We start from the raw sequence: 24,918 nt of genomic DNA on the forward strand, positions 1-24,918 counted from the left end.
CTACTTTTTACCCAGCACAAAACCAGGTTTTAGAGGGTCTGAAAACACTATCAGCTCCTCAGACTACTACTGACCACTTGGAGAAAACACTATCCTATTCTCCCTCATTCCAGGATTAGGTATAGGAACACAACCATGCTTAGAATAGGAAGATGTTACATTTAAAATCTCCGAACAGTTGAAAGTGTATGCTTCTCTTTCATGCAGAAGATCATAAAGTGACTTGAGAAGATCACAAAACAGGATCTTAAAAAAGTTGAATATTGTTTGTTTCATCAAACTAAATATTTTTAGGGTTTTTTTTTTTTTTTTGGTCATCACCATGAGTCTACTTTGGTAGACTTTACTAATTAGTCGTTCTTTTATTTGGTTAAAGTGCCAAAAACTCTTCTCCCTGTAAATCTGTTTTGGTTGCTTCTTTGAACGTCAATGTAACTGCACGCAATAAAAGTAGAAAACAGAACTCATTCCTAGCAAGTGAGCTGGCTCCTAGATATAGCTCTTTTTAAACAGCCTCTGGACTCAAAGGGTTAAAACAGAAGAGCAAGGCAGACTCCTGTCATCTCACCATGGTAACATTGCATTTGTAAGCTTGGAACAGCTCAACCTAGAGTTCTGTCCTAAAGGAGTTAAATGATTTATTTACTGAGATTGCCTCTGAACTTTATAATACAAAAATCCTAAGAATATAAATAATTCTCTCTCTCCCATTCCTTGCAGAAACTTGAAATAAATTCTCAGATGCTTGATGGAGGCAACATTTCAAAAGAATTTAGTTACTGTGACACAAGACTCCTGAAGATTACTCTGGTTCTAATGGAAAGAGTTAAATGGAAGAGAGGGATTAACTAAGAAAGTGGCCCCAGCTGCACACTTACCTTATTATTTGGACTTCTTGATTGGATAGGGGGGAATCCACCTAAAGGAAACATATGCACAATGCATGACACGGCTGATTGAGGACAGCAGCTCTGGAAGTGGGCAGAAAATGAAAACGTGCCTGGCCCTGCGAGTGGAGAGAGTGTAGCAGAAGCCTGTTGCACATTGCAAAAAGAGCTATGGAGGCTCCTCTTTAGTAATAAGCCTGCGAGAGGTCACGTTTCCTTCCTGCTTTCAGTCCTGACTGACACTTCAACCTCCGCCCCCTTCCACATTTAAAGGGCCAGGACTATTTTCCTCCATTGCAAAGTAGGTCTCATCCGGCAGCAGAAAAAAGTTTTGGTGATCCTGCCTGAGCTGTTGCAGAGAGCAAGGCCGGAGCATGACTTGTGTGTGCACTTGGAACCGTTTTCATAGAGAGGGAGCCGGTTTGACAGCCAATTTTCAACCAAAGCTGCGGGTTCTGTCTGGAAACCAGTCTGCAACCTTGTGTTAAAGCTGTTAAGTGTTGAAATAATCTTTCCAAATGATGATTTAGTGAGTCCAATATCTAGGAACAGGATACAGTCCAAAGCTATCTTCAGAGTCAAACTTTAAGGCAGTTCTACTGATGGACTGTAACTATTTCAATAGAAGAAAACAAATAGGAACAGAGGCTTTACATCCACATGCTGGGCAACCTCAATAATCCACAGCCCAGTTGAAATATTAATGAGTTAAAATACTACTGCCATACTGTGCAAATCTTAGAACAAATCTTTATTAAAATAAAATTATATACCATGAACTTTTTGACATTTCATTTCTGATTATATAATCATTTCTGATAATCAGTGCTGATTATTGTAGGAAGATGTTTGGTACAGGAACCTTAGCTTACTGGTTTCTAACGTACCACACACCCTTAAGGTGCTGTATGAACAGCAACCAGTAAATCAACCTGGAATAAAAACTGCTTTGTCTTTTTAGTTAGTTTAGTAAATTAATTCCTATTTCAGTGGTTTAAAACACAACAGTTTCTTCCACAGTGAAGATACAAAATAATGAATCTGACACTGCTAAAAGAATCAGAATAATTAGCTAACAGGAACTAGCCAGCTTATTAGTCTAGTTGGTTCATAAGTACTTCACATTCTCTAAGTACTTAAGTATTAGTAGCAGCATGTTCTGTTATACTATGTGGTATTTGATCCTGTTGATCACAGAACGCTGCTGTTCCACCTTAGAGATGTAGAAGGAGTTAGCGGAAATATGCTCAGATGAACATAAATATGTGGACATCAGCTTGCTCTACCTCAAATGCAGTCAGCACCATCTACAATGCACTGTGATAGCTGAACAAGATCAGCAACTAGGTGAAGAACAGGTGGCTGAAGCTAAACTTGGGCAAAATGGAGCAGATACTGGTGGAGAACAGAAGCACTCCAAAGAACTAGCTGCTACCACCAACATATCGCTCTCCTTGACGGCATCTAGCCTGATTAAGATGGTCTACAGCCGCTGGATCCTCAATGCTTCAAATGAGAACATTTCTTAGACTACATCATGTACTTGTTGACAAATTTGACCGTCTTGTAGTTTGCATATTTCTATAGCATCTACAGTTGTTAGACCTCAATAAAATGTGCTCACTCCAAGTTAACTATAGTTCTCAAGTGTAAAAACATGTGTCTGAAGAGAGTTAGGAGTTTTTAGTAATTTTGGCTAAATATTCTGTAGCAAGGTTAAGGATGTTAAACATTTGAAACCAGAGTTCTTTTATCCACAAGCCAAGCACCCCTATAAATCAAGCAGATGCAACGCAGATTCCCTGTCACATCTATCCATTTGGTCTCCCCCTTAACTACAGAAACTAAGATATACAGGCTACTAGATGCCTTTGATTGCTCTGTCACCTGAATAAGGAAAGAAGTCAGTTTTTTCTTGTGATGGTTACAGAGTCATGGTTTTAAAGGTGAAACACTGATGCTGTATTTTACTAAATACAAACATTCTGATAAAGATGGCTGAGAAATTCCACACTAGAAGGCCAAGGCTCAAACAAAAATGCAGCATGGTCAAGTTCTGGCAGTGCTTCCCTGCACTTTGCAGTGCTGATGAAAGGTGTTCTCTCTTTTAGCTAGTGGCACAGGGAAAATGAGAAGTTCCTAAATGAAAGATGATGCATTTCTAGTAGCACAATTTTAAAAATCAAGTAATCTTGCTAAAAACTAGACAGCGCTGCTAAATTAACAAAACTGCTGTAATTTCCTGATTTTAAGGTACACGCCACAGAAAAGGTACTCCCCTCTAAATTACCACAGATTACAAATAAAGAAAACCCCCAGAAACAAGCCATTTACCTATCTTTTAAAACTTCAAGTAAAATTTTTATTCTATGTAGCATTGCACTGCTTTGTCTTTTTTTGCAGAAGTTCCTTGGATCTGATCCAAATATTATTTGCTTGACGTGTTGAAAAGAATTCTTGTTCTCTCTCTGTCAGGCAAAAAATCTGAACTAGGTACTTCCTGCATAAATGGAAAATAAAATAAGAACACATTTATGGACTTACCCAGGGGCCAAGTGAGAGTGGAGTAGCAGTATCTCCAAAAGTCATTCCTTTTGGGTTCCATGTAAATGCTTGCAAGCAGCAGCACTTAGAAGGAAATATTTCAGATATGTCTTTGCATCACTGAGTTCAGGATAATCAATCCAGCCTTACTTAGTCACTGGCTTTCCAGGGACTAACATCAAGCTTAGTTGTTGAGTTCAATTACTGCATCTGATTCATCTATTTCCATATTAAGACACTTCTGCAAATAATTGAAAGCAAAATGTGTACAGCTACCATATCAAAGCATTAGTGTATGTATACACACAAAATGTGGGTAAAATGCATTTAAATTAACTTGTATTTAGGCAAGGTTATTTTACCTTTTTGTTCTGTGTAGTCCTTGCTATTCTGCAGAAGATATGAAAAAGCCATCAGCTAAAGCCTGCTTTTCACTGGGTGCTGTAAGTACTGCTAAACTAAGGGCAACGCAAGGTCATCTTTTTTGAAAATCGTGAGCTGCATCCAGAAATTCTCGGTACTGTGAAATTCAGATGGCAACAATCTGCTGTTGGAATAAACTCTCTTTTCAAAGCTCTCTCCTGCGAAGGCTTTATATGGAAAATTAAGATAGAGTTTTCCGGAACTATGGAAATTTCACTTGGTGCTCAGAACTGGAGCGGACTCTCAGAATTTGGCTTCTCACATAAATAGTAAAACACTATAGCACTTGCTTTTGTCTCCATCCTAACAGCAAAGTTCCACGTATCAAGCTCAACTTCATTTCACACATTGAACAAGAGCACACACTGGGGGCTCTTGCTTGCACAAGAAATGTATTTGGAGAGCAGGAAAACATAATCTGGTCACAGTGCTGTGTGCAGGTCTAATACTATTTTCATTGACATTGCAAAGGATCCTGACGCACTAAAAGCTATATACATTTAGTACAGCGCCACTAAAATGTTGCTATCTCAGAGATGGAAGGGAGACAAGCAGAGCTCTGCAGGGTACACAAGAGTGAAACAGGGACAAGAGCTATGAAACAAAACCTTGTTCTCACAAAAATGCCATAGGGTCTTGAATACCCATGAAGAAGCAGCAGCAAAACTTGTTTTCTAAGGCCTTGTCCCAGTGTTGCCGCATAGTTAAGTGAATGAAACTCAGTGAATCTATCACAGAAGGATGAAGGCCAGAGTCAATCCTACTGTGACTGAACATGAGGTCTCAAGGTTACTGTGGAAGAAAAGCTGTGGGCAAGCTTTCTGCAGACCACAGATAGCTATTTCTGTACTTTATTAAAAACTAGAACAAAAATTAGGGTAGCCATCTGCTAAAAAATGGCTAATTTGGAAAATGTTAAACATACTAATTTAATAATAATGATGAAAGTAATACTAAGTACATCTATATATTTCAAAGTGCTTTACAATGGAGGACAAGGGTTAATATTCCCATTTTACAGATTAAAGAGGGAGGCAGAGAGAAATCATGGAAATTGCCTAAGGCTATAACAGACGGTGAATGTCGGAACCAAAAACAAAACACAGGGGGTCCTGACTCCCAGTGTGTAATTTGCCTGTGTCCTTCCACATGTGTAAGAAACAGAGAGAACAATACCCTCCCTTATCAAAGTTTTATCATGACAAGTCAAAAAATTATCCGTTGATACACAAGCTGCACTGTATTGAAAACCACCTGCTTTTACTGTGTGCAGCTGACAGAATTAACCTTTCTGATCAATTAAGATGTTGGGACAAGTCAAACTGGATGTGTAGCAAAATCTTACTTAAAAGCACATTAGCAGCTAGTGTGTCTGAAATGCCTTCTGCCCATTAATTGGGGACATTTTCCTTAGGTTTAGAGGCTCTGTTTCACATTTCGTAATTTAATCAGGGATTTTATTTCCTTTGGTGTCTCAGCTCACAAATAAGGTCCTTTGTTTGCAGGCAACCATGGAATTCAAACTAAAAAAAAAAAACACAGAAGGGGGAGCTTCAGTTGAGCTACTAATCAGGACTTGTTGGCATAGACAGCAGAGATCTGGTGGTGCAATATGTACACACTGTAAGGGAGGTTAATATTTTACAAGTGTTGAACTTTGGGACTGAACTCAAACAGCTGAAGATTTTTTCAGTGCAAAAAGCAAATCCTTCTTTACACTGAATCCTTTAAAAGCCTTGTGATTCAGACATCCCCACTCATTGTAGCTATTTTCTCTCCCCCACTTTCTAAGTTTGTGGTTGAACTATCTTGATCCCCTTCTTTGCTAAGAGGTATCCCTTTTAATGGCATGAACATTGCTCTTTCACAAAATTCATAGCTCATGGCAGAGCAGGTTAATACAATTAAACAAACAGCAAACTAGTTTTTGTCCATGATTCTCAATCTAAGAGAAAGGCAAGTTGTTGGTGGAATAAACACTTCAAAACTAATCAAGCCCTGCTGTGGTTTAATACCATTTTAAAGATGTTTGGCATTAACAAAAAATACTTTCCCCAGCTTTTATTCTCCATGTGGTTCAATTTGACCTCATCTATGGACAGTTTCCAGTAACCCAGTGAATTTTCCACTGTCAAGAAGTTATCACTGCTATGCACTCCCATTAGTTGCCAGTGTTTTAGACTAATTATTCCAAATATCCTTTGCACCTAATTTACAAGTTTTTGTATTCTGCTTTTCAAAGAGCAATCACTTCAAGTAAATTTTAAGATATGAAGCATTAACACAGTAACTGACATGGTTCTATAAAGGGAAAAAAATAATAGATGCTACTCTAACTCAAGTTTATGACACAATGCACAAATAAGGCCCACGGAACGGAAAACATGGACTCTAACCCAGCAAATATTGATGGGTTGCAAGTACTCAAACAAGCATTAAAAACATTTATGAAAAAAGATTTTAGGTATCTGTTCTTTCTGGGACATTTAAGGTCATTCTGCAGTATGGGTTCATACCTTGTAAACCAGTAGCAAATAAGACCAGGAAGTACAAAATCAGCAGAGTACACTCCCAATCCAGTAACTAGAGGAGTTGCAGAATTTCCTTTTTATACTGATTAAGAGAATACAGGTTCAAAGGTATTACATAATGCCTTGCTTGCACAGCAACAATGCTGGTGAGCAAAACAAACTCAATTTACAGAGTCAGCGCTTAAACTGTGAGGCAGCAATGCTAAAACTAAAAAGCCCTGCTGCTATACGGTATAGACTAAGTCTCAAAGAGAGGAACTCCCTCCCCCCCCCCCCCCCCCCCCAAGAGACGTTAGGTCTTAATTTTGTAATAAACCTACCTTGTTGCTGGAACACACACTCACACCTTCCACCCCTCAACAGTAACCTGTCACTGTTTCAGCTTCTTCAATTATGAAATCAGGAAACAATTCTGCACAAAAAAGAAACTGTGTTGAAGCAGCTGTATATTTAAGCTACACACCATTGGTTTTCAGTCATAGAATATCAGGATTGAAAGGGACCTCAGGAGGTCATCTAGTCCAAACCCCTGCTCCAAAGCAGGACCAATCCCCAATTTTTACCCCAGATATCTAAGTGGCCCCCCTCAAGGATTGAACTCACAACCCTGGGTTTAGCAGGCCAATGCTTAAACCACTGAGCTATTCCTTTTATTTTAAGGGAAGCAGTTTTATACACAAAACTGTGGGTTTTATTATTATCAGTTTAAATCTGGGAATTGGTCACCTTCTGAGAAAGGAATTTGGAAAGTCAATCCATTTACCTTCACCTAGGCGCTATTTTTTCTCCCTTCTAATTAGGGTAACCAGACAGCAAATTTGAAAAATCAGGATGGGGGTAGAGGGTAATAGGCACCTAGAGAAGAAAATACCCCAAATATCAGGACTGTCCCTGTAAAATAGGGACACCTGGTCACCCTACTTCTAAACCCAAACTCCAAGCTAACAACTGTGTCAGTGATCAAGTAGTCACTTCTACCATCCCCCACAAGACAGCGCAAGCAAGGACAGCTGAATTCTGGCACCTACTGTAGATAATGCATCCGATGAAGTGAGCTGTAGCTCACGAAAGCTTATGCTCTAATAAATTTGTTAGTCTCTAAGGTGCCACAAGTACTCCTTTTCTTTTTGCGAATACAGACTAACACGGCTGCTACTCTGAAACCTGTAGATATAGGCACCTACTGCACCCTCCCTTTCTAGGTTTCAAAGAGTAGCAGCCGTGTTAGTCTGTATCTGCAAAAAGAACAGAACAGGAGTACTTGTAGCACCTTAGAGACTAACAAATTTATTTGAGCACAAGCTTTCATGGGCTACAGCCCACTTCCTTGGATGCACAGAATGGAACATATAGTAAGAAGATATATATATACACACATATACAGAAAACATGAAAAGGTGGAGTAAGAGGCTAATTAATTAAGATGAGCTATTATCAGCAGGCGAAGAAAAACTTTTGTCGTTTATCTATTTCCCCATGTTAAGTATCCTCACACCTTCTCGTCAACTGTTTAAATGAGCCATTTTGATGATCACTACAAAAGTTTTTTTTCTCCTGCTAATAGCTCATCTTAATTAATTAGCCTCTTACATACAGAGAACATGAAAAGGTGGGGTATGTGCGTATATTATATCTATCTTCTTACTACATGTTCCTCCCTTTCTAGACTAATGGTCATATTTTGTCTTCAAACAGAATTGTAACTTGGTCTGCATTAACAGAGTGCTCATAAACTGTGCTAGAATCTTGTTTGAGCCGAGGAAGAAATCTATTGCATGGTTCTGGCCAACACAGTGAAGTATGAGATTTTTAAAATCCTTGTTCACACTGAAGCACCAAACTGAGCTGGCTACAACAATGTTTGAAAATGCTTGTAACTAGCATGGTTTGTGTCTCAGCAGGAACAGTCCCTATGGCCCTCCCAGCTGCTACCCTATGGCCCAAGGAGTGGCCGTCCAACATCACTACAAATATGCTTCAGGCATAAGAAACTGTGACAATTATAGCCAGTCGTGCCACTTTCAGACTCTTGCTATTTTCACCACAAAATAAAATTAACATTGGGTTTAAACCAAAAGCAGGTGGACAGAGTATTATGTACAAATTGAATAGACATTTCAAATAGAATGTTTATAGAGAGCCTTAAAGATAAAACACACTATATGCACTAAGCATTAACAAATGGGGAAAAGAGCCAGCCTGACTGCACTTCTCAGCTCTCTCCAGGTGTACGGTAAAGGGGATGGTGTATCTCCTGGGAAAGTAAAAAACAGGATGCACCACACTTGATCACTACCACAGCCATACTAATTTGTGGGGTGGCACAAATGATTATTGTACCTGTAACTTTAGAATCCCTTGGGGATTTAGTCTCTTTACATTTAAGTAATATTTCCAATATAAAGACAAATTACAAGATACAAAGGAACAACATTAAAGCTATAAAGGGAGAAAAAAATGCAGAGGCACAAGCATTACTTTGGGACAAAATTTTAGATTAGCTATTTCACAATGAAATAAGGTCACTTGACTAGAAGACAAAACATTTGTGCCAGTGACATCTCTGACACAGATACATCCATCTCTTCCCCACCCAATTATGGCCCCATTCTGCCCTCAGTTGAAGTGAACTGAGTTAGAACTGAGTCCTAAGTCTAAATTGAAAACCTGCTAAAAAACTTTCTTTATTCACGGCTCTTGCTGGCATGAATGAAACAAGACAGATTAAGTTGTGACGGCCCATGTTGAACATTTTGTCTGGGGACCAAGTCTGTTAAGGCATTACATAGCAATGGAGATTTTTCAACAACAAGCTCTGCATTTTAATGAATTTATTTAGAGTAAAAACTAATAGGTTCAAAGCAGCAAGAAAAACTCAAGAGTCATCTGTCCAGGAAATATTAATAACGAATACTGCATTTTATAGCACCTTCCCCACAAGACACTTACAATGTTTTCCAAGCTTATAAATTAAACCTCAACTCCACTGTAAGGATGTTATTCCAATTCTAACTATGGATAAACTGAAGCACAGAGGTGAAATGGCTTGCCCAAGGGCCCATAGCAAATCAGTGGTTGAACTGAGTATGAAACCTAAACTTCTGACATCCAGTTCTGTGCATTACCCGCCAGATAAGGCTTTCTTTCTGCTCTGGTCTATGTTTAGCTATGCACATTAAAGCAACTCCTGGTGTGTACAACTTCCACTACAAGAGGAAATGCAGATCTGAAATATTCATTTGCAGCCAGATCTGAAATGGATGTCCACTGGCACCACCTGTTCAGAAAAAACAACTCAGCGGATAGCTAGCGGTGAATTCACATTTTTGCTTACTTAAAACCAGACCAGCAGAGAATCACAGATCTGAGAGAAAAATAAAAAAGCAGCTAGAAACTGAGAATGTCACCAAGTCCCTGGCAGGCAGAAGGAAGGCTCCTCGATACCATTTGCCAGCTGCACAAACCAAACATGTGCTGTGTGACTGTATTACTAAAAATAACACTGTTTAGCAGCCCATCTTATTTAAGTTCACCAGTAGCTGGTGGTTTCAGGTTTAGCACCACTGCTGTCATGCAGTCATCAAATGCGGATGAACTTTCCAGTATCGTTAATCAACACAGCAAGCAGCCCCGTTTAGGCTCAAAAGTGGTTAAGGCTACTAAAGTTACAGGAAGCTATTTCCTGTTTCCTGATTCTTTTGTTTATTCATCCTTAAGTTCTGTTCTTAGATGTGGCTAGGAGGTACCTGGAGACAGCTGAACACAGACAATGTTCACATCTTTATTCTTACAATTTCTGTGAGGGCTGGGAAGGGATTCCAAAAAGTTGCTATGAAAGTTTGACCTTTCATTGGTAACAACAGTTGTCATTGTCATACCTCTAGATTAATCTATTTACTGAAATGCTGGCACTTAGTTGCTACAGCGCAAAGTTAGGATAGACTTTTCTATCAGACTTTCCCAAATTCTGAGGTGCGCCCCTGGAAGAGTACAGACAGTATATAAATTAGGATAGGTAGGCTTTTACCACCATATTACAATGTGCAAACAGTTTCATTTTCCATGTCTGCATGACATAACTTCTTAATTTGACCCTGTATTTTGTACTTGTTACTTAACCATGCTCATATAGCCAGGTTTGCTATTCTGTATTGTTCTCTAAATTATTAATTGTGTGTTTTACAGCAACCTGTACCTCCAATCAGGCATACCATGGGAGCCTGAGATCTCCCCTTCTGGATCATTATCAGTGTTATCACCAAGGAAACCACGGGACTGATTGCCAAAGGCACTACCTGAAGCTGCAATACATTTCTACATTTCCATGACTACAGATTGACAAGTTAACTCTCCAGACAAAAAAATTACTTTCCCCAGGAGCATTTATTTCACAGTATATGCCAAATCAAAACACATTTCATTATTAACCTATGCTGTTAGCCATCAGTGGACCAGGAGCACGTAATTCTCTTAACATTAAAGGAAGCTACAAGCCAAGAGATGCAATTCTTTACTTTACACATTCACATCAGCATAACATTCCTGTAGAAGACTCATCTATTTAAATATAAAGAAAAGGAGTACTTGTGGCACCTTAGAGACTAACAAATTTATTAGAGCATAAGCTTTCGTGAGCTACAGCTCACTTCATCGGATGCATTCAGTGAGCTGTAGCTCACGAAAGCTTATGCTCTAATAAATTTGTTAGTCTCTAAGATGCATGAAGTGAGCTGTAGCTCACGAAAGCTTATGCTCTAATAAATTTGTTAGTCTCTAAGGTGCCACAAGTACTCCTTTTCTTTTTGCGAATACAGACTAACACGGCTGCTACTCTGAAACCTATTTAAATATGAATATATAAGGCTTAATGGGTGACTCATATATTAAGGTTTCATTACATAATTCCATATAAAGGGTTGCAATTTTCAGAAAAATGGGACATAACAGTAAATGTAAATGGTTCTTCAAAGATGACCATCTGCACAAGTAAATTAGATCAAACATTCCTACAGACTCATTTCAACAAGGTCCAATAGCGGAAGTGTCTCATTTTCTCTCGGGTATGCAACTGATATATCAAATTCACAACCCACCCCACCCCCACTTTAAAAAAAAAAAAAAGTCAACTATTCACCACCAGTTCCACTTACTTTACTGAATGAACCATCTCAAAGATTTCCTTTGGGTCTAGGCTATTATCCATGTTTTGTCAATCCTCTGAGAAAACCATGAGATTTTTAAACACACAATTTCATTATTTTTATTGACAGGTTTCAGAGTAGCAGCCGTGTTAGTCTGTATTCACAAAAAGAAAAGGAGTACTTGTGGCACCTTAGAGACTAACAAATTTATTTGAGCATAAGCTTTCATGAGCTACAGCTCACTTCATCGGATGCATTTTTATTGTGATCTGTTTTGACTCGATGGAAGACAGAGAAATTTGTCTTATGTTCTATGAAAAATAAGCTCTGTGAGAGTTTGCTGCCTTTCATAATCTTGAGAGAGGAAAAAGTCACCCACGTTAGATCAGTTTTCTCCTTTTACTAGAAAAACCTTTTTCTATTTTTATAGCTTATTCCCCAGCATACTTATCTCACAAGTATCTTTTTGTACGGCTATTTTATGTATTCCATACAAATTTCTCTTTCAACTAAAAAGCTCCAATTAATTTAATGCTTATTATTTAATACTGCTTTTTATCTTCAGAGTAGTTTATCATAAGCATTAATCCAACACACCCATGAAGTAAGCAAGCTTTATTATTCCCTATTTTACAGACAGGGAAAGTGAAGCAGAGAGGTAATGCACTCAAGACTGCAGTACTGAAGCCGAGATTATAGATCAGAAGTTTTACATTCCAGCCCATTTTTAAGAACATTTTCATATGCCAAGACATGGGTCAAAACAAGAACATTTCTAAAGTTTACATGCAGTGCGTTTTTCTAGAACTGTTTCTCCTCTTTTTTTCCTTGTGGCCTCTATTACATTATCTCTCGAGATTCCCTCCCCTCCCAATTCCTTTTTGGAATATCTTTCAAGGAATCTTAAATTATTATTTTAACACATGTGAAAGGATAGAAGCAGAAAAGAATCCCAACATATCCAGGCAAATTCTGTAGACACTATCATAGCTGAAAACTCGTAGCCCACTAGATGACACTGAAGAATCATAGAGAGAACTTCCATACCACAGATCACCATACTTGCCAAGCCCAGCAAGCAAAAGCACAGCATACTGGTCTCTACCAAAAGAAACACTTTATTCGTCTTCACAGCTGTCTGTAAAGCATCTACCATAAAGCTAGGAACATTTAGTAATCAATGGAATAAAAAAAAATTAGCTTACATGTACACCTTAATGTTCATATACCACAAAATGACACAGAACCAATTAGGCTCAACATTCTCAGAGACCAGGAAAAAGAATAATGCTTTGTAGAGTTTCTGTTGGAAGATGTGTTTAGTTAGGGAAAGAAAAATTAATTTCTACCTACTCCCAATCTGGCCAGTTCTGTTTTACCATTAATTTAACAAAATAAAAAAAACTTGCCGTTTGCTTATACAATAGTAAGCACTCAAAATGAAGTGCATGCTGCCTACAGAAAGGCAATTCCTCGCCCAAACAGCTCACAACCTAATGATAATTTAGCAAGTTTAATGCCAGAAAATCATTCAGTTTTAGCAACAACCGTTAAACTTGACTTTATTTGCTTAAACTAACTGAAAATGAAATGATGGCTAAGATAAAATGCTTTCTTCAACATATTTGTACTCTGCGAATCTGAACTCCAACAGCATGCTAAATAGAAAACCACAGAAACAGTTGTTTTTAAGTACAAAATGTCATTTGAATAATTAAGCAGTGGAAGCCACTTGTCTAAACAGGGAATTAACAAAACTTCAGAGTAAAAGGAAGATAATTTGAAACAATTTTCTTTAAAAACAGCAGCTTTCCAATGTCCAAATTACTGACTTGAATGGCTTATATTGCTTCAACTCATCTAGCCCTTGCCTACAGCCACATCGTTATCATTTGAAGAAGATCACTTTCTGCTGGTTGCCACAACTCCCCGACCTATATTTTCCAAAAAGGAGTCAGGGTTCTATACTGCTGACGCGAGTGGAAATGCAGCTGTTCAGTTCCTTCTGAAAACATTCAGTTTGCCAACTTGGTAACTACCTGCAACAACAGGCTTTGGATTCAACAACTGACTACTAGCAGAGGGAGGAACTGTAATCTTGATTAAAAACTCCTGGTCCCTATTTCTGGTGCTGTTACTGACTCTTCACCTGATCTTAGACAAGTCACTTACACTCTGTACTTCAAGTCAGCCATCTGTAAAAAGTGGTGATGCTTGCATGCCTTCCATTGAGATGGCAGGAGGGGCAGGGATCAGAGATGTACTTTGCATCTGTATAGTGTTTTGGGATCCTGGAATGGAAAGTGATGCAGGAGTTCAAAGTATTCGCTCATATTAGGGGCATGGAATAAGAATCAAGTTATTATAAAACAGAATAGCCAGCTATCAGCATATTAAGTATGTTTTATAGCATGTTCATTTTCAAGTTAATAATCCATCCATGTCTTATGAACTGCAGTGTGACTGGAGTACATCAAATTGCATGAGAAACACAAATACTGAAAAACAAGGCAGACATCTCTATCTACACCAGACATGAGCTACCGGAATAATCTAACACACACAAAACCAAAATAAACCATGTCCCTAGCACGTTCTCTTGCATTCCGGTACTACAAACTTACTGAAAACTGCTCCAAAGCAACATTGTAGCATCATGACTTTCCTGCTGTCCTTACATTTTTAATATGCACATTTGGCAAAGGAATGAGAAGGGGCACTCTTTCCCCTTCCACTCTAGTGCCCAAGTGGGATATTTTTCATTCTATGCATTAACTCCCTGAATAAAAGAAACCATAGTACAATGCTCATTTACCACTTGCACCTGTCATATCTGCCGTATGGCCATTTGAGAACCAAACTTGGTGTGACAATCAAATGTCTAGGAGCTAAGTCGACCTAAATTACGCAACTCCAACTATGTGCATAACGTAGCTGGAGTTGACATACCTTAGGTCGACTTATTGCGAAGTCTACATCGTGCTGGCTGACAGGAGAAACTCTCCTGTCGACTTACCTTATGCTTCTCATTCTGGTGGAGCACTGGAATCAACAGGAGAGCAATTGGCGGTCGATTTAGCAAGTCATCGACCTCTAAATCGACCCCTGGTGGATGGATCACTGTGCATCAATCCCCTGGTTAGTGGACACAAGCCCTAGAGAACAACCCAAAAACTGGACTCTCCTGCACGCTCAAACGAATAGGCACTGTTCATACTAAGAAATATGACACCTGCCTGCTCTCCTCCCTTCCCCCATCAAGACCTGGGAAACTTTCCATACAATCTTGAGAAAGGAATCCCTAAGATTTGGACTCAAACCAGGTTTCTCGGAGAAGGATTTATTATCCTGTTGGCCCACTTGCAAAGAAAATAAGCATGCCAGCAAGGAGTGACCATTTGCAATTTTCAAAAGGCGGTGGTGCACTGCCATTTATCCTGCTCAGAAAGAAACATCCTTACCCTGATAGAACTTACTACAGTACCTGAGCCTGCCATGATTACTTTATGTTTTATTGTTAAACCAAAACTACATTTGTGTTAGTGATTGTGGATGAAAGCTGAACTGAAATCACTGTCTCCATCTCAGTGCAAGGAGAAAGATCTGCCAGTTTGATTAAAGAAAAACATTACTGGAACAGTTTTTGATGAGCTTGAATATCAATAATAATAATAATAATAATAATAAATGAAAGATGAAAATGATACAGTCTTACTTCAGTATCCTAGACAGTTGTCAAATTTAATGAGACAAAGCCAATTAAAGTTGCTGTTCTAAATGAACAGTCCAGCCTCATAAAAAAAAAAAAAAGATTATATCTGCTATGTGTGACAGCTGCGTAAAAGCTGTTTACCAGCAGCATCACTCTGCAACTCTGATAAGGTAACGGTAAAACCTGTCTGAAATACAAGAGGCACAGCTAACTACGTCAATGTTACTTCTCTCTGTCAACGGTACAAAAAACATTTAAATCTTCCAGAACACTGAAAGCACCTTTTGGTTTTGTTACTTCAGAAAAGGAAGTCTCTGTATTATTTTACTTTTCTAGTGGGTTTTTACTTCTTAAGTCAAGGCTTGATCTTGCAATGGAAACCACGCAGGCAGAATCCCTTGAAGTCAGCAGAATTCTGTATCAGCAGGAAGGACCATTTATGCACATCCCGCTGTAGTATTGGGGGCTTGCATAATTAAATGAGCTTTCATTCAGAGTCCATAATCTTCATTAAGAGCTGGTCTACACTTAAAAATTAGATTGACCTAGCTACGTTGCGCAGGGCTGTGAAAAATTTCACACTCTGAGTGCTATAGTTAGGTCACTATAACCACCATTGTAGACGCAGCTAGGTCAACGAGATGGATTAACTACATCCATGGAAAAACGCCTTCCATCGACACAGGATGTGTTTACGCTATAGTGTCGTAGCTGCAGTCGTGCCACTGTAGCACTTGCAGTGCGGACATAGCCAAAGACTGCATGGATCAACATAAGCCTAACGCTTTTAACACACCTTACTAAAAATGTGATATTATTCAGAAGTGTGTGTGTGGGGGGTGGGGAATATTAGGCACCTTAGCAACGATAGAATTCAAAAGCCAAACTAGAAAGGCAGAATTTTAAAAGGGTTGGAGCTTTTCAGTGAATCCAAAGTAAAAAGAAAAAGGGTACTGTGGGTAATGCCTTACTGGTGTATGAAAGCTTAAGATAGAAAATTGTATCTATGTACTCAATGTTATTTATTATAATAATTTTCTAAGAAGATAACCATACAAGTCTGTTGAAGTTTCAAACATATCCCACATTAGTCAATTTTTAAATTTTATTATTCTATAGAGAATTTTATGTTTTTTAATCATAACACAACCTGTCCATTTAGCAATGGTAAAGCAGACTTTGTTTTTTTATTTTCACTGGGAGATTCCAAAGAAAGCAGAACACTGCAATTTCCCTTTATAGATTAGAATAAAAGCAAAATGCTGGGTACTTAAAGGAAGTTAATGGGAGAAATCAGAGTACAGTACACAGAATATCAGTTGTTTAAAATAACTGCACCTGCCCTACCATCTTGAAAGGGAACCTTCCTGGACAACACTGCCACTTTAACTCATGCCAAATTTGCTTTGAAAACAAGGTTTTAATTACTTGACTACTTCAAGGAGACACTAGCTTTGTCAAATATAGATCCGCTTACCCTAGTTTCTATTCACTTTCAAAGACCGATTCTTCCCATATGAAACTCCAAACTGCTGTAACTAACCTAATTTTTAAGAGAGGTGTAATGGCATCAAGCAGTTAAAAATTTGTTTCACAGTGTGGTAGAAAAGTTTACAGATATTTTGTAAGATTATTCTGAAAACTTGTCAGTTGTGCCACACAAGGCCTGATTCTGCAAAATGCTGATTCCTGAGTACCTGCCGTGGAAACTGACAGTCTATAAGCTCAGTAGAGATAGTCAGTACCTTACTGAATCAGCCGCTTCTCCCCCACCCCCCCAAAAAAAAACAGGAGGGGGAAAATATAATCATTATAAACTTGCCCGCCCTTACTAAGCCAATGCTAATAAATATCTATTGTTACTGCACTGACTCAAAAAATGTTTTACCCTACTACAAGCAAGGGGGCAACTTCAAATATATTTTTCAAGTCTGTTACACAGTATTACATAGTTGTTTTTTTTTTAAGCAGCAGCACCAAGGATCCTCAAAAAAAACTGCATTATGAATTTACATGGTGCTCTGAAGAATTGCTTGGTCAATATTTTAGGGTCTCTAGAACAGCTGCTCTTCCAGATTAGAAAGCAAAACTGGTTTTTGTCTGAATTAATAGTGTGGGATACTCCCTATGATACAAACACAGTAACACTAGGGCCCCATCCAAATGTATTCTAAAACAATGAAATATGAAATGACAGAATAAATCTATTTTATTGACATTAAATATGTTTATTCTCTTTATGTAACCTTGAAACAGAACAATCTATGTATTTGTTAACCACTCTGAGGCGCCATTCCTCCCCCCCCCCCAGTAAGTGAAATTACAAGGATAGAACCATTTAGTCAATTGAGTTTGTTGGATTTGCTGGACAGTCTAATACTTGTTACTTTACATTACACGATTACAATTGTTTCATGCAGAGTGAAAAACACATTTGAACAAAAATAGTACAATTCAGGTATCACCATCACTTTAAAAAAAAATGTCCACTCCCCTTTTTAATGTAATTCCTGATTCTACTAAAAATTCACCTGTTTTGTGATATTTAGTGATAAATAGTTTTCTATAGACAAACTCTAGTGATTTTTCCAGCAAATTACATTGCATTTGAAAAATAGAACTATAAAATTAGTAGAAGCCTCCTAAGGGGTAAATGTCACACAGTGCAATTTCTTATTTTAGGACATCAATTGTTTGTTTTGCAACAGATGTGTCACTGCTGAGCAATGCCTTTTTGCATAACCAGTGGAAAGTACTGATTTGGAAAAGTTATCAGAGAAAGCAGCAGCAATCCTTAAAAATTACAGTCTTATTTCATTTTACACATACAGGCAGAGTGAGAAAATACATGCTTGCAAGCTTAAATGAAATGCAAAACATACGGCCTCCAGCAATAGCTTGCTGCATATCAGTAAAAAAAAATAAAAATAAAAAATGAAAAAAAAAATCACAATGTATAATTTATGGTTTGATAACTTTCTGGTACAAGATTATTTGGCGTACTAGATGTTGCTAAACTTTCTAAAATTGAACTTCAGTTTCTAAGGTTAAGTATTTGCTGTCTCTGATACCATGAATCAATGTCATGGCATAGCAAGAATTTAGATATCATACATTTTTATCATGAGGCAGAGGGGTAGCCCCTATTTTGATATCTGAAAAACACCAAAAAGTATACAGACATAATTATTAATTATAAATATAAAGTATGTATAATGTCTCATTCTCAAGAAGTCAATTAACTGAAGTTCACTCATATTCCAACAACAAATACTTACTATGCACTGCAACTCTGTTTATCCAACACCCTCTTTTTACACAGAGTGGTGTTTGGGAGCATTGTGCTTCTGGTGGTGCCATATGTCCCGACCACTTAATTGTCAAAGATCCCCTGTTGCCTTCCCCCAAGCATAGAGACCTTCACTCTAAATTCCAGTTTAGGTATTTCATCTAACTATTGCTTCACTTGGCTATAACAGCCATCACATGCTGTCTTATTGGACGTGTTATGCTGATGGCTAATACATTCTATCCCAAAGGTAGCTTGCAAAATGCTGTTAAAAGCACTTACCCCTTCAACAATTGTATTTCTTCTTAATCTGGGTTCAAAAAAAATGGATATTAGCATCTCCCCATGACGTTTGGCATGGTGCCATAGCCTAAAAATCAATTTAAGGCTAATTTAAAGTCCTGTCCACCTGAACACTGCTAGCCAATGTTGTACAGACAGATTTCAGCTCATCTTTCAGGGAGGAAAAAAATGGTGGTTAATTCTATTTTACCACCTGGGTAGAATTATAAAAAATCAGCTCTTGAAAGCTAAATCAGCATTTGAGTATCCAATTTCACCAACTGTTTAAATGTTCTGCAACACACAAAATTTCTGGAAAAGAGACCAAAACATCATGCAAAGTCTCTAACTGAGAAGTAAGAAATTATTAGAATATGATGACCCTGGCAGAAGAACTGGTGAAACCCCAAGAACTTATCTGAACTGGCATCTCTTAAAACAGCCTTGAATGGGAGAAAGGAGGGGGAACATGTTCTGGTTAAACTCTTACAGATTCATAGATACTAAGGTCAGAAGGGACCATTCTGATCATCTAGTCCGACCTCCTGCACAACGCAGGCCACTGAATCTCACCCACCCACTCCTACGAAAAACCTCACCTATGTCTGAGCTATCGAAGTCCTCAAATCATAGTTTAAAGACTTCAAGGAGCAGAGAATCCTCCCTCAAGTGACCCGTGCCCCATGCTACAGAGGAAGGCGAAAAACCTCCAGGGCCTCTTCCAATCTGCCCTGGAGGAAAATTCCTTCCCGACCCCAAATATGGTGATCAGCTAAACGCTGAGCATATGGGCAAGATTCACCAGCCAGATACTACAGAAAATTCTTTCCTGGGTAACTCAGATCCCATCCATCTAATATCCCATCTCAAGGGATTAGGCTTATTTACCCTGAATATTTAAAGATCAATTAATTACCAAAATCACATTATCCCATCATACCATCTCCTCCATAAACTTATCGAGTAGAATCTTAAAGCCAGATAGATTTTTTGCCCCCACTGCTTCCCTTGGAAGGCTATTCCAAAACTTCACTCCTCTGATGGTTAAAAACCTTTGTCTAATTTCAAGTCTAAGTTTCCTGGTGGCCACTTTATACCCATTTGTTCTTGTGTCCACATGGTACTGAGCTTAAATAATTACTCTCCCTCTCCTGTATTTATCCCTCTGATATATTTATAGAGAGCAATCATATCTCCCCTCAACCTTCTTTTAGTTAGGCTAAACAAGCCAAGCTCCTTAAGTCTCCTTTCATAAGACAAGTTTTCCATTCCTCGGATCATCCTAGTAGCCCTTCTCTGTACCTGCTCCAGTTTGAATTCATCCTTTTTAAACATGGGAGACCAGAACTGCACACAGTATTCTAGGTGAGGTCTCACCAGTGCCTTGTATGACGGTACTAAAACCTCCTTATCCCTACTGGAAATACCTCTCCTGATGCATCCCAAAACCGCATTAGCTTTTTTCACAGCCATATCACATTGGCAGCTCATAGTCATCCTATGATCAACCAATACTCCAAGGTCCTTCTCCTCTGCCGTTACTTCTAATTGATGCGTCCCCAACTTATAACTAAAATTCTTGTTATTAATTCCTAAATGCATAACCTTGCACTTCTCACTATTAAATTTCATCCTATTACTATTACTCCAGCTGTAGCTCACGAAAGCTTATACTCAAATAAATTTGTTAGTCTCTAAGATGCCACAAGTACTCCTTTTCTTTTTGCAGATCCTCCTGTATAATATCCCGATCCTTCTCTGAATTGGCAATGCCTCCCAGCTTTGTATCATCTGCAAACTTTATTAGCACACTCCCACTTTTTGTGCCTAGGTCAGTAATAAAAAGATTAAATAAGATTGGTCCCAAAACTGATCCTTGAGGAACTCCACTGGTAACTTCCCTCCAGCCTGACAGTTCGCCTTTCAGTAGGACCCGTTGTAGTCTCCCCTTTAACCAATTCCTTATCCACCTTTTGATGTTCATATTGATCCCCATCTTTTCCAATTTAATTAATAATTCCCCATGTGGCACGGTATCAAACGCCTTACTGAAATCTAGGTAAATTAGATCCACTGCATTTCCTTTGTCTAAAAAATCTGTTACTTTCTCAAAGGAGATCAGGTTGGTTTGGCACGATCTACCTTTTGTAAAATCACGTTGTATTTTGTCCCATTTACCATTGACTTCAATGTCCTTAACTAATTTCTCCTTCAAAATTTTTTCCAGGACCTTGCATACTACCGATGTCAAACTAACTGGCCTGTAGTTACTCGGATCACTTTTTTTTCCCTTTCTTAAAAATAGGAACTATATTTCCAATTCTCCAATCATTTGGTACAACTCCTGAGTTTACAGATTCATTAAAAATTCTTGCTAATGGGCTTGCAATTTCAGGTGCCAATTCCTTTAATATTCTTGGATGAAGATTATCTGGGCCCCCCAATTTAGTCCCATTAAGCTGTTTCAGTTTCGCTTCTACCTCAGATATGCTAATATCTATCTCCATATCCTCATTCCCATTTGTCATGCTACCATTATCCCCAAGATCCTCTTTAGCCTTATTAAAGGCTGAGGCAAAGTATTTGTTTAGATATTGGGCCATGCCTAGATTATCAAGGGTAGACAAAAAGTGAGAAATACAGAGACCTCCTTGGGAAGGGCAAATTATGATCCCATTTATTCAATCACTTGGTTGTAATTAAGGATACGATTTGGTCACGGAGGTCATGGATTCTGTGACTTTAACAGATCTCCATGACTTTTCTGGCTGTCAGCCCAGGACAGTGGAGCTCTGGCTTTGGCTTCAGCCCCGCTGTGACCATACCCTGATTTGTCCTTCCCCTCCCATGATTGTTCTGTGATTTTTGCTTAATTTTACCGTGAAAAAATTGTATCCATGGTTGTAATATACCCAGAATGTTGGTGATAAACATCAAATGAGGGATGACTGATTCTCCAAAATCAAATTTACATAAGAAAACAGAACAAAAAACAAACCAAAACCCTAAACAATAGCTCAAAAAAAAAAAAAAAAGGCTGTGTTTTTAAAAGGAACATTATAAAAATGTGTCCTAGTTATCATAAACCAGTTGGAAATGTCTAGATTTTAAATGCTTTTTTCCCCCACTTGTTACCATACGAGTAATATGAACAGCCAACAGAACAGAAACATAATGGTGTTTCTCCCGCTGCTGCAGCAACCAAAAAAAAAAACCAAAAACAAACAAACAAACAAAAAAAACACTATTCCTAGCGCCAAGCTGACCCAAATAAAGGAAAAACATAGACCACTAAAAACATGGGGATAGGAAGAAAATGATGTTTGCCAAGCAGCAAACTCTCAAAAGGGTGTGACAAACAATGGAGAGTGAAAAAATAATTAAAACAAATTTGCATCCAAGCCATAACAAATACAAAAGATGAGTTTCACAAAGGAATGCTTTATAACAAAAGAAAATCCAACATATTTTAACGAATATAAATTAAAATCTTTAGATTACTCAGAAGTATGATCCATAAGTTACACCACCAGTTTTCATCAATGCCATTTTATGCATCAGAAAAATGTCAGTCCCCTAAGAAAAGCGCTCTAAATATACATCAGAAATCAATTGCAGAGCCAGGGAAAATACTCACTGGCTTTTACTCTCAAGTTAATAGTGCTCCCTCCATGTTACCTAGTTACATTTTCTACTTTCCACGCAAATTATCCCCTTTTTCTGCCCTCACATAGTTTACCTCCACATTGGAAAATAATTATTTCTGACATAAGCCCCTTATAAAGCTTACAGGTTTTTTAATATTTTCCAGTACTGTAGCATCTCAACATTGTCAGGTGGTGATGTGTTATCCCCATATATAAAATGGGGATATTGAAGTTTGAAGAGGTCAATCAACTTGCCTAAGGTAACAGAGCAAGTCAATGACTGATCTGGCAACTGAACTCAGGTATCCCACACCCAGTCCTGGGTTTTAACAAGACTACCCTTCCTAAACATACATCAGACCCCACTAATAGTTTATAATCTAATTTCAGGAGTTGTAGCTGTGTGTTTCTATTTGATAGCCACAGTTCACGTTTACAAAGGAATTCCACCCATAACTCCAAATAGCCATTTCACAGATAGGTTCTGGAATCAAACATGTGGAATATCATACAAATCTCATTGAGAGCGAATCCCTAATGTATAATAAAGTGGATGATGAAACAACTCAAAGGATGCAGTTCTTCCATTCTAAAATAAACGTATGAAAATGATCATGAATGCTTATGGATCAATATCCTAATAGATAAAGCACAAGATGGGGTATTAGCTGGCATTTGCTACAGACCACCAAATCACACCTGAGAACAGGATGACTGGATCCTTACACAACTAACATGTGGGGGGAAAACTGCATGCAATCAGGACCTGCTGACAAGCAGGGCTCAGGCAAACAATATATTGTTTAATATGGCTAAATGTAAACCTATATATCTAGGAACAAAGAACATAAGGCCATACTTACACAATGGGAGATTCTATCCTGGGAAGCAATGACACTGAAAAAGATCTGGGGGTCATGGTGGATAATCTGCTGAACATGAGCTCCCAGTGCAATGCTGTGGACAAAAGTGCTAATGTGACCCTTGAATGCATAAACAGAGGGATCTTGAGTAGCAGCAGAGAGATTATTTTACCTCTGTATTTTGCACTAGTGTGACTGTTGCTGGAATACTATGCCCAGTTCCAGTATCCACAATTCAAGAATGGGGTTGATAAACTGGAGAGGGTTCAGAGAAGAACCATGAGAATAGATTAAAGGATTAAAAAACATGCCTTATAGTGACAGACTCACGGAGCCCAATCTATTTAGCTTAACAAAGAAGGTTAAGGAGTGACTTGATTCCAGGCTATAAATACCTATGTGAGGAACAAATATTTGATAATGGAGTCTTCAATCTAGCAGTGAAAGGTAAAACAGGATCCAATGGCTAGAAGTTGAAGCTAGAGAAATTCAGACTGCAAATAGAGTGTAAATTTTTGACAGAGAGTGTCATAAAGGGAAGGGTAAACACCTTTAAAATCCCACCGCTAACACCATGTCAAGGTTCGTTCCCCACTCTGAACTCTAGGGTGCAGATGTGGGGACCTGCATGAAAACCTCCTAAGCTTACTTTTACCAACTTAGGTTAAAACTTCCCCAAGGTACAAACTATTTTATCTTTTGCCCTTGGACTTTCACTGCCACCACCAAACATCTAACCAGTATTATTATTAGGAAAGAGTCCGTTTGGAAACGTCTCTCCCCCCCTTAAAATCCTCCCAAACGTTACCCCCCCCCTTTCTGGGGAAGGTTTGATAAAAATCCTCACCAATTTGTATAGGTGACCACAGATCCAAACCCTTGGATCTTAAGAACAATGAAAAAGCATTCAGTTTCTTAAAAGAAGAATTTTAATAGAAGAAAAAGTAAAAAAGAATCACCTCTAAAATCAGGATGGCAAATACCTTACAGGGTAATTAGATTCAAAACATAGAGAATCCCTCTAGGCAAAACCTTAAATTACAAAAAGACACAAAAACAGGAATATCCATTCCATTCAGCACACCTTATTTTCTCAGCCATTTAAAGAAACCAGAATCTAATGCATATCTAGCTAGATTACTTACTAAGTTCTAAGACTCCATTCTTGTTCTGTCCCCAGCAAAAGCATCACACAGACAGAGAGAGAGGCTTTGTTTCTTCCTCCCCCCAGCTTTTGAAAGTATCTTGTCTCCTTATCGGTCATTTTGGTCAGGTGCCAGCGAGGTTATCCTAGCTTCTTAACCCTTTACAGGTGAAAGGGTTTTTCCTCTGGCCAGGAGGGATTTTAAAGGTGTTTACCCTTCCCTTTATATTTATGACAGAGGGTAATTACCCATTAGAAAAATGTACCAAGAGTCATGGTGGATTCTCCATCACTGGCAATTTTTAAATCAAGATTGGATACTTTTCTAAAATATCTGCTGAAGGAATTTATGTTAGGGAAGTTCAATAGCCTGAATTATACAGGAGCTCAGACTATAGTTACTATGGCCCCTTTTGGCCATGGAATCTAGAAACTTTTTGCAGTTTTCTCCATCT

The 24,918-nt window shown here is 38.3% G+C and overlaps 1 protein-coding gene across 10 annotated transcripts in view; it reads right to left on the bottom strand.

Annotated features, from left to right (window-relative positions):
* THRAP3 (thyroid hormone receptor associated protein 3) overlaps positions 1-24,918 on the bottom strand; it is an 81,438-nt gene that overhangs the window by 36,480 nt on the left and 20,040 nt on the right. For 3 of the 10 annotated variants that reach the window (XM_043505886.1, XM_038377316.2, XM_038377325.2), the window contains one exon: positions 6,706-6,797. The exons of 1 other annotated variant lie outside the window; for it this stretch is intronic. The gene's annotated coding sequence lies outside the window, so the exon portion shown is untranslated. Of the gene's footprint in view, positions 1-878; positions 1,430-3,431; positions 3,673-3,793; positions 3,952-6,705; positions 6,798-23,319; positions 23,435-24,918 lie in introns of those variants that run through there. 6 more of the 10 variants (XM_043505888.1, XM_043505884.1, XM_043505882.1 and 3 more) reach the window with 6 other exon arrangements.

Source organism: Dermochelys coriacea, chromosome 19, assembly GCF_009764565.3.
Source record: "Dermochelys coriacea isolate rDerCor1 chromosome 19, rDerCor1.pri.v4, whole genome shotgun sequence".
Taxonomy (NCBI): domain Eukaryota; kingdom Metazoa; phylum Chordata; order Testudines; family Dermochelyidae; genus Dermochelys; species Dermochelys coriacea.